General features: G+C 48.9%; 1 protein-coding gene across 3 annotated transcripts in view; it reads left to right on the top strand.

Moving 5' to 3' along the window:
- ZNF687 (zinc finger protein 687) overlaps positions 1–8716 on the top strand; it is a 50711-nt gene that overhangs the window by 7706 nt on the left and 34289 nt on the right. The window contains exon 1 of one of the 3 annotated variants that reach the window (XM_048827993.2): positions 3604–3830. The exons of the other annotated variants lie outside the window; for them this stretch is intronic. The gene's annotated coding sequence lies outside the window, so the exon portion shown is untranslated. Of the gene's footprint in view, positions 1–3603; positions 3831–8716 lie in introns of those variants that run through there. 3 annotated transcript variants of the gene reach the window in all.

Below are 8716 nucleotides of genomic sequence, written 5' to 3'. Positions count from 1 at the left end.
GTGCGTGTCTGTGCTGGGGGGAGCTGCACAAAGAGACGTGCATAATGGCCAAGTTCCAATCACTCACCCCTGCCTGGGGAGGGAGGGGGAAACAACCCCGGATGGCTTCAAACGTCCAATCAATAGGTGTGGCCGAGTATTGTTTCCTACCTGGCCCCCTGGAGAGGTGAAAGGAGCCATCCCTGAGCACTCCAGAGACAGGAAGGCATGAGGGCAGGGAATAGATAAGGGTCCATTTCCCAAGATAAATGGACACAAGGGAACTGATTCTATGAAGTACCGGGTTGTCCTCGCTGAGCGAGTGGCCAGCCATGAATTCCACCAGGGTAAATTAATAATTTTCTGAAACTGACGCTGTGGAGAGGCCAAGCTACACCTCGCAGGGTTTTAGATGTTAGCTGCTGCTTTTATTTCTTCTTGGCTGTGCTGTAAAACACCCCTATCCGGAATGAATCCGGTGGGAGGTTGGAATTCTGACCAGACCGTTCTTGGGGAGCACTGTGGTTACCTGTCCTCCTTCCTGCCTCAGTTGCTGATGTGGAGACAGGGTGTTCCAAGGACAGTAGGGAAAAGAGCAACCCCACCAAAATCATGCAAGTGCTGGGTGGCAATAGGCTCGACGTCAGAAGGGACAAAGACGTTAATCTTGGCTAGCTGCACAGCAGGTGGAGAACAGGGGAGGAATTAGGAGAAATTCAGAGAAAACAGCGAGGTTGTGGTAGAGGGGTTCAGGGGACGTGTCTCAGATGGCAGGAGATGCATAGGAGAAGGCTGTTGCACCAACAAAGGGTAGATTATGGCTAGGCAAACAGGGAGGAGCATAGAGAGAGTGGATCAGAGTGGTTAGCTAGTGCTAATCTACAGAGGGATTTAAAACCGAGGCGGAAGAGGCTCCTGAAACGAATCTGGAGCTGGTCCAGATACCAGAGGAAGGGAGTGAACGTGCCCCTGGTGCCCTGTCTGGGTGAGGTCAGCAGCAGCACGTGCTGGGGTCTGCAGAGCTGGGACTCTGAGGAGCGCTCGGTCGCTTGCCCATCTGCTGGGAGGCGCACCAGCACATTAGGTGCGGCCTTGAGGCATTCCTTACAAACAGTCCCTTGTCAGACAGTCGCTTATCTGATCATCTCCATGTCAGGAAACCGTTTCAACAATAACAGACTTTGTTGGGAGCCATGTACGCTTATGTTCTGTAAGCTACAAACGCCCAGAGATTCAGGGCAAATGTAGCTATGTCCTTGCCACTGACTTATATCCTGTACCCCCCAAATGCTCCTCAACTGGGTCCCCTTGCTGGCCATTTTTGTAGCTTGGCTTTGGAAACACCTGGGGATGGAGACTTTCCACCACTTGAAAAACCATCTTTGAAGCCCTCCTAGCCCTGCCCCAAACAGCCCCTCTCCAGCATACAGAGAGAGCTCAGTTCCGATCTGTTCATGCTGTTCTGACACCTTCTCCTCTGGGGCTGATCCTTTCCTCATTTGGTCTCAGCCCAGGGGTGAGCTTTTTGTGGAAAGCTCAGTGTGTCTCTCCGGGTCTGTTTCATTTGTTGGGAGGTGGTGGGGGAGACATCTGTACCTCACTGGAAATGACCACGTGGATCAGCAGTAGCCCATGAAACAGCTGGTAGTCATACTTAGCACATGGAAGTCACGCCTCACAGAGCAGGTGCCCAGCGTCTTTTAAGGGCGACAATTCGATTATGAATTTTGTATTGAGTTAGCAGCAAGAGCTTCACCCTCTGCTTTGTCATGGTTGGGGACAGGACCTGACTATATCTTTTGGGCTTGATTTATTGGGTAGCTGGGGCCAGAGAGTACAAGAAACTGATTTGGAACACAGAGCAAGGAGTCAGGACTCCTGGGTTCTGTTTGGAGTGTTGCTATTTGCTTGCCATGTGTCCTTTGTCACATCACCATGCCTCAGTTTCCCCATCTATGAAATGGGAATGATTCTTCCCTATCTCTCAGGGTTGAGGCTTTCATCCCTTAATGCCTATAAGGGGTTTGAGCTCAGTATCACTGTTAAAGCTTTCCCTGTTGTTTGCAGTGTTGATGCCAGGATATTGGAGAGACAAGGTGGGGGAGGGAATATCTTTGATGACTGGCCCAGCTGTTGAGCTTACAGAGCTCTTCTTCAGAATAACTTTAGTGTTTGAAGAAAAAGGAAATTGCAGGGTTAACCCCAAAAGTAGGGGAACTCCAGGTCTTTTGTGCCTTTGTGTTTTCCATCAATGCAGGAAGAGCCAGGGGCTTGGCATAGAGGTCACAGCTTATAAAAGCACCTGGACACTTGCTGAGTTGCTTTGTCATAGAGGTAAGATAACAATGCCCGCATTTTAACTAGCCTCTTGAGGCTTAATACTGCCCATCAAGGTGACTAGGGGCCAGCTTATGCCTTTGGGGATGCTGCTAACATTTGTTTTTCCTGCAAGACATCTAGGAATCTTTTAGCACAATGTCTGTCTAGCAGCACTTCTGCCCACCCACTCTTTCAGCGTGGGTTTTGCACCGTGCTGATGAGACATTGCCATGGGTTTGTGGTTCTAACACCAAAATCTCTCACTCCTGTATTTCTACCCTCACGAAAGCTTATGCTCAAATAAATTGGTTAGTCTCTAAGGTGCCACAAGTCCTCCTTTTCTTTTTGCGAATACAGGCTAACATGGCTGCTACTCTGAAATCTGGGTTACACACTGCTTTGCCCTTCTCTAGCATTGTTTATCCAGGGATCTCAAAGCATTTGAAAGCCCATGACCTCCATGTGAGGCTCTGATGTTAGAAGTGGGGAAACTGAGGCACAGCGGTGATGGTATTGGCTCAGGGTTGCCCAGCGAAGCGGGGCAGAGCTGGGGAACAGAACACAAACATTCTGACTATTGTGTAACCTAACCTACCGCAGCGAATCCAGAATCTGACCATCTTTTAGGAAATGCTGCCAAACCTTCCTCTTTGGTAAAGCCTTTCCTCACGGCAAGAATGACCATCTCAGCACTAACGCCCATATCTACCCACCCCACCCCCGCCTTCGATAAACCTGGCACAAACAAAGCAACCAGCACATGCACAGCCCCTGCCCCAAACCCAGCCGGGATTTCACCCTGAACAAGGAGCAGAGCTGGGGGAACTCGATAAAGACCACTAGGGACTTCATTACTGCTGGCGGTTTGACGCGGGCAGCGCACAGATGCTGTGGTGATGGGCGGCAGGATAAAATCCTTGCTAGCTGGGAATGGAACCCAGGAGTCCAGCGGTGTATGCCGTGATTGCTGCCTGTCTTCCCCCATCTCCCCCCTTTTCCTGGTGCTGTCCCCCTGGTTTGATGAACAGAATCTGAAGCCAAGAGACCTGGAATACCTGTGTCCCCCTCCCCCTCAGTGTGGTGATGAACCTGCCAGGCTGCGTCAGGATGGACTCGGTGAGCTCCTGATCCCAGCCCTGGCAGATGGCAAGGGAGGTGGCGCTCCTCCCACGAATTAGTCGATGTTGCTGGGGGCAAGGCAGAGAGGGTGGCAGTGGAGGGGCCTAGGATTTGCGCCTCTGCACCGAGCATCAGATGGGTAGCTGCTGCCTTAAACCGCGCTTCCTAGCCAAAGCCATCCTCCCAAAAGGCCAGCTGCAGCCGCCAAGGAGTTCGGGGCTTGTTTTGCTGAACCTCCCCTCCCACTGCAGCTGTCCCTGCTGAGCCCTGACCTCATGATGTCACGCTGGGCGTAGAACGTGTTGCTGCTGCTTGTTTAACCAGTGTGGCTTTCTATCATCCCTTTCCTCCATGTGAAACCCGAGCCTGCTCCCCGGCCCGCTGCACTCCTCCACGGAGCTCCCTTCTAGCAGGTTAGTACTGCATCGGGTGTCTGGCTCTGGAAACTGAAGGGTGACTGAGTTGGCAAATCACACTGCTGAAGATTTGCTAGATAAGCAAACTCGGATGAGATCAGGAAGGCCGAAAGCAAGAAATGCAGTGTATTGGAAACCTCTCGGCTGCAGGGATTTTTGGCATAGGTGCTGTGGTTTTGAAATAGGTTGCCAAACAAACGGGGGTGTATCACTGGGGGAAGCTGTGAGTGAATTTGGAGAATTGTGTAGATGTGGCATCGCTTATATGCCACCTGAAGTGTGCGCGGTGCTCTACAGAACAAAGACGCAGGTCCCCCTTAGCTGAACAGCAAGTGAGCGTGGTTCACCATGACTCCATGCCTGGCATTGAAGGTGCCCTGATAAATTTCAGTTAAGACTCTTCTCTGTTGGTCAAAGCAGGGGAACTGGGATCTGGGTTTTGTACCCAGCTCTGTCCCTGACTTGTTTTGATCTTGGGCAAGTCAGTTCCCACTTTGTGCCTCAGTTTCCCAATCCTTAAATGGGGTGTAATATTCCTCTGCTCCTACATGGCTTGTGAGACTTAATGTTTGTAAATCCCCAAATTAAAAACACTCGAGATGCACAAGGTTGTTTATAAACGGTGTCTCTCCTCCAAAGCTCAGCTGGATCTCTTTCTGCTTTCTATCTTAGCAAAAATAATTATAGTGCCCAAACAGAGCAAAGTGGGGAGGGAAGAACTTTGAAGTTGGAGATCTTTAGAAGTTGTCCGGCAGGAAGAAATAGGCTCATAAGTCAATGCTGTGTTCCCAGAGAAGACAACCTAGGTGTGGCATAACGCAGAAAGCTTGGAATGCTTTAGTTGGCAGAGAGAGGAAAATATGGCTCAAGAACAGGTATGAGATTTGCAGTGCCTGCCAATGAAGTGAGAGTCATTGAGTAATGCAATAGAAGCAACATGGTCTAGTCGTCAGAGCTGGAGACGAGGGCTTTGTCTACACGGAGCTATACCAGCAATAGCCTCTACTGTGGACACAGTTCTGTTGGTATAAATGTGCTTACATCAGCATAAGCTATATTGATACAACACTTTTTTTAGTGATATAACATTTGCCTTCACTAGGGCTTTTCCGGATAGCTGTGTCAGTTTGAAAAAAAAAAATCATCCCTCCCTCCCCCGCCCCCCCCCGACAGCTATGCTGGTAAAACTTTTGAAAGTATTCTAGGCCGAGGTGTCGAGACATCTGTGTTCTGCTCCCGGCTCTTTCTGTGTTAGGTTTTACAGTACCACACGTTAGCTACCATGCTGTAAAAGTCCAGTGTGGACAAGACAGCGTTCACTTTAACATATGCTAAACGGATCAAATTAACTCAGGCTTTTGACTTGAGCAGTTTAAAGTATACACTCTCTTGTTCTAAAAAATTGAGGGTTGATGTGGTTTAGGTAATACCATGCCTTTTAAATCCTACTCTGTACTCAGCCATTGATTGACTCACTGTTTGATCACTTTCCCTCCCATTGCCTCAATTTCCCCATCTGTAAAATGGGAGATAATACCCAACCTTGTCAAGTGCTTGAGATCTTAACAATGCTGTGTACATGCAAAGTCTTTGTTTCAGAGGAAAATGCTATTTAGAAATGCAGGTTCCTCTAGAGAGGAGGAAAGCCCCCAAAATATACACACACTCAGATGTGGGATAAAACTATAGTTCTCTAATAAATTCACAGCTGCAACCTGTCTTTATTGAACAACTGATTTTTTTCTTCTTTTTGGGGTGCTATCAGGTTAATAACTTTTAAAAAAATCTTCTCTTCTGGAGATCTTGTTTAATTCTTGTACTTCACTCAACTTGGGCAGTAAAATTTATACTGTTCAATTTCACGTGATTTTTCTTTGTCAGTTTCATATTCTGCTTCTCAAGGCTGGAGTGTTCAAAATCTCCGATCTTACTGCATCCTGTAGATTCCCTTTTTGCAGGGGGGGGGGGGAACCCACTAAAACAGCCTTTTGCATCTCACTCGTGTTCTCTTGCTGTTTCTGGAGAGCAGAGAGATTGAATGGTTAGAGCAGTCAGAACATTCCCAACTCTTGCAAACTGTGAGGGAAGGTTTCAATCCAAAGCCGCATCTCTTCATGCCAGCTTTCGTGAAAACTTGTTAAAACTTCCTTGGTCTTAAAATAAACATAGCACTTCCCTTTGATCTGAATGATCTGCCTTCACCGCAGAATCCAGGTACCTGCTCTGTAGAGCGTTCAGCGCCCCATTGTTGCCGACCATTTGCAATTGCATGTTTGGCAAAGCAAGGAGCTCTTTGCTGTGATGGCAGATGTGCCCCAAACACAAGGCTAAGCTGGTAGATCCTGTTGCATATACCAGGGTTCAATCCCCACTCCCTTGTCAGCACAAGCTGGGAATCATGTCAACAATTAGCATTGATCTTCCATGTGAGCACAGCTTTGGGGTGTGTGTGGGGGGAATCTACCCCCAGAGAGGGGAATTAGAACAGATGAGCACTAGCTGTTGCATAAATAATGCACAAAAAAGCAGGGCCATTGATTTTCTTTCTTTTTTTTTTTTTAAACCAGTTGCCAACAGTGCAGGATTTTGTTTGCGTGTACATGTGTGTGGGGTGAGGAGTGAAATATGGAATAGCAAGGCCAGGTGCTCCGGGTCTGTGCTGCTCCGAGGTTTCTCCCTTCCCCTCCCTCCCAGTTCAAGGCCTTCTGCAGACTGTCTGCTAAAACATTGGCCTGAGGTCTCAGCTGGGGAGAGAGATTATAGAACACCTGGCGCTAGTTTTGCTCATTAAAAACAGTTGCTCTTGAAGGGCCCACAAAGGCTGGAGGTTTTTTTAAAGCAGGGGAATGGTTTTAAAATAGCTCAGAACAGCATTAGGAATGATTGAGAAGGGAGTGGTTTGCCCAGCTCCTAAACTGGGTCTCCTTGGCAGGTAAATCTGTCATTTTCTTAGGGACTGCCTCCCTCCTCTCTCCCCCCCGCCCCCCCCAGGGTGGGCGCTTAAGGCCTGGGAGGAGCAGTGGGCCAGGGAGAGCAGTGCCTCTGTGCCTCGGAAGCTAATCCATTTGTCATGTGATCCTCGGAGCTCAGCCATTCCAGTTGGCCTTGGACGCAGTGACAGGCAGGGCTGAAGGCCTGGGGGTGGGAGGGAAACGTTCCAAATGGCGTTTAACAACTTCATTAAGATGTCGTGTTTTCTGAGGGTTGGTTTTTTGTATTTTGTTTTTTTAAATGCTCCTGGGAGGCAGCACCCTGCACTGGTCAGGAAGGGGAACAGGAAAAGCAGCTTTTAGAAATAGCAGGCCCTTTAAATAGTCCCACCATTCAATCCCTCTTTTTGTCTGAGCCTTGTGTGCCTTTCTGGCTGTTCCTGGCACCGACTCTCCAGTGCGGTCTGTGTTCTCAGTGTGCTGAGTGGGGACTTAATACTCCCAGCAACTGCAGAGCATCCGTGCACAAAGATGGCTTCTGTTGATAGACCCAAGGTCTCCTCCTCTATTGGTATTTTTTAAATGGGAGTGGGGGTAGTATCCTCCAGTCAGCAGTCCTGGTTCCTAGTTAAGCATAAAGCCACTTGCACCTGCACTAAACCCCTGGGCGGAGCAGCTGCAGGGATGTTGGAAGCTTTACAATGCATCTGTGTAGAAAGCTGCCTAATATTAGTGGTAATGATTAGGGGTTAGATCCGAGGTTGGGACCCTAAAGTCCAGGGTTCTAGCCCTTGCTTCGGGAAGTGGTATGGTCTAGTACTTAGAGCAGAGAGGATGGGTTCCATGCCCAGCCCTGCCACTGACTTACTGTGTGACTTTGGGCGAATTCCTTCCTTCATCGTGCCTCAGTTTCTCTGTACGATCAGGATACAAACTCGCAGATGGCACAAAAACTGAGGGAGTGGTAAATATTGATTGGGACAGGTCAATTCTATGGAAAGATCTGGATCACTCGGGGCGAGGGCTCATTTGAACATGTTTTAATGTGGCCAAAGGCAAGGTCCTGCATCTAGAAATGAAGAAGGGCTGGCCACCTGGAGAAGATGGGGGACTGTCTCCTGCAATGCAGTGACACTGCAATGCAGTGATCCAGACTGCTGCGCTGGGCATCACAACATGGGGAGTAGATGGCCAGCCCTCTGTGGAGAAAGAGGTGGTTAGGGACTATTTAGAAAAGCTGGACGTGCACAAGTCCATGGGGCCGGACGAGTTGTATCCGAGAGTGCTAAAGGAATTGGCGGCTGTGATTGCAGAGCCATTGGCCATTATCTTTGAAAACTCGTGGCGAACGGGGGAAGTCCCGGATGACTGGAAAAAGGCTAATGTAGTGCCAATCTTTAAAAAAGGGAAGGAGGAGGATCCTGGGAACTACAGGCCAGTCAGCCTCACCTCAGTCCCCGGAAAAATCATGGAGCAGGTCCTCAAAGAATCAATCCTGAAGCACTTACATGAGAGGAAAGTGATCAGGAACAGTCAGCATGGATTCACCAAGGGAAGGTCATGCCTGACTAATCTAATCGCCTTCTATGATGAGATTACTGGTTCTGTGGATGAAGGGAAAGCAGTGGATGTGTTGTTTCTTGACTTTAGCAAAGCTTTTGACACGGTCTCCCACAGTTTTCTTGTCAGCAAGTTAAAGTAGTATGGGCTGGATGAATGCACTATAAGGTGGGTAGAAAGTTGGCTAGATTGTCGGGCTCAACGGGTAGTGATCAATGGCTCCATGTCTAGTTGGCAGCCGGTGTCAAGTGGAGTGCCCCAGGGGTCGGTCCTGGGCCCGGTTTTGTTCAATATCTTCATAAATGATCTGGAAGATGGTGTGGATTGCACTCTCAGCAAATTTGAAGATGATACTAAACTGGGAGGAGTGGTAGATACGCTGGAGGGTAGGGA

The sequence above is a fragment of the Caretta caretta genome, chromosome 24 (genome assembly GCF_965140235.1).
Source record: "Caretta caretta isolate rCarCar2 chromosome 24, rCarCar1.hap1, whole genome shotgun sequence".
NCBI lineage: Eukaryota > Metazoa > Chordata > Testudines > Cheloniidae > Caretta > Caretta caretta.
Note: the sequence above shows the minus strand (reverse complement) of the source record. Positions and strands in the feature narration are given on the sequence as shown.